Source organism: Chrysochloris asiatica, unplaced genomic scaffold (assembly GCF_000296735.1).
Source record: "Chrysochloris asiatica unplaced genomic scaffold, ChrAsi1.0 scaffold00063, whole genome shotgun sequence".
Taxonomy (NCBI): Eukaryota; Metazoa; Chordata; class Mammalia; order Afrosoricida; family Chrysochloridae; genus Chrysochloris; species Chrysochloris asiatica.
In genome coordinates this window covers 14654526-14656376 of record NW_006408581.1, presented here as the reverse complement: position 1 = coordinate 14656376, position 1851 = coordinate 14654526, and the positions used below count along the sequence as shown (strand labels likewise).

General features: G+C 45.1%; 1 pseudogene; it reads left to right on the top strand.

The window, feature by feature from the left end:
- The first annotated feature begins 203 nt into the window (after positions 1-203).
- Positions 204-1622, top strand: LOC102814594 (annotated as a pseudogene).
- The last annotated feature ends 229 nt before the right edge of the window (positions 1623-1851 follow it).

Sequence of the window (1851 nt, the reverse complement as noted above, 5' to 3'; positions counted from 1 at the left end):
AATGTATACTTTTCTTTGGTTCTTAGAATAGACCAAAATATTCATCAAAAGATAAAGATGAGGGTGTATGTTGAAGAGGGTGTGGATGCGAGGCATGTGCACTCAGTGACAAATTATTAGGGGACATGTCAGGACGAGGGAAAGATGGAGCAGGGCAGGCTTAAGAGCTGTGGGTTGGGTGTGAACAACCGAGGCAGCTCAGTATGTGTCCCAGCTCTCCAGCTGGGTCTTCTGTTTACATGTTGCAACCGCAGGAAACCAGTAGAACATCTGCAAACAAGAACAAGAGCCAGCATTCCAAGGCCCTTCACAAGGTGATCATGGTTGGCAGTGGAGGTGTTGGCAAATCAGCCCTGACTCTTCAGTCCATGTATGATGAGTTTATATAAGACTATGAAACTACCAAAGCTGACAGTTATAGAAAGAAAGTGGTTCTTGATGGTGAAGATGTCCCAACAGATATTCTGAACACTCCTGGGCAGGAGGACTACGCAGCCATTCAAGACAACTACTTTTGGACTGGGGAAGGCTTTCTTTTGGTGTTCTTAATCACAGAACATGAGTCCTTAACAGTAACTGCCTAATTCAGGGAACAGATCCTTCATGTTAAGGCTGAAGAAGATAAAATTCCACTGTTTGTGGTGGGAAACAAGTCTGACTTAGAAGAGTGGACGGAAGTACGCATTGAGGAGGTCAGGAGTAAAGCTGAAAAGTGGAGTGTGCAGTATGTGGAGACACTGGCTAAGACATGTACCAATGTGGACAAAGTGTTCTTTGATGTAATGAGGGAAATCAGAGCAAGGAAGATGTCAGAGAACAAAAACAAGAATGGCAAGAAAAGCAGCAAGAACAAGGCAACTTTTTATTTTTTAAAGTTTTTATTGTGAGATTTACATGGGAGAACATAAGCTTTACGCTCATCCTATTGTATTTTATTTAATTACAATGATTACAACCCCCTCCATGCATCATCAAATAACCAAAGGGTACACCACACAGGCCTGCCTCCCGGCCGCCAGCCCACAGCCCTTCTCCCTCCCTGAGTCCAGTGTACCCAGCTGCTCCATCTGTCCACGTCATCATGTCTGTCTCCATCCCTGGTGTCACTACCTTCCTGGGTAGGGTCCCGCTCTCTGTTCTGTGGGGAAAGCGTGGGCTCAGCGCTGGACTTTTTTGGGGGGTTGTGCAACCGAAGGTGTCTGGGCTGGGCAAAGAAGATACGACAGGGAAGAGGAGGAAAAAATGTGTAGAATCCTCTGGCACCTCCTTTTGCAAATGTCACTGCATTGCTTTTAGCGCAAGTTCCTTGTGCCCCTCTGGCTGTAGCCTCGCCCTCTGAACACCACCAAAGTGGGGTGGCCGCAGAGGGAGTCCCATTTCTAGCGATTCCTAAATTGCAGTATTTTCCTTTATGTCCTGATTTTTCATCTTGCACGTGTAGGAAACTGACGCCCTGGACCTTATGCTAGATCCAGAGCTGTGGTGTTTTTCTGTGATCACAGCTTCTCTGGGTTTTGAATCCCTCCCCCATGGGGCCTTTCCTACCTGGCTGTCTCTGCCACCGCCAAAACTGGAAATCCAAGAACAAGACAACTTTTAAAGAAAAATGTTGCTTACCATGAAAACCAAGGTGGTAGATGAAATATATTAGTTGTCACTAAGGACATAGGCTGGTTTTTTAAAAAGAAGATTATATTTGACTGCCTTGGTTGGGCTCCCCACTCTCTCCAACCTCATTCAAACATACTTTAAATGAAGGAAAAATTAGCCAGTCCCTAGCAGACAAAATAAGCCCTTGTTGAAACAATGGAATAGTTGCATTGTCAGGAGATTTTGAAGTTTTATTTTTAC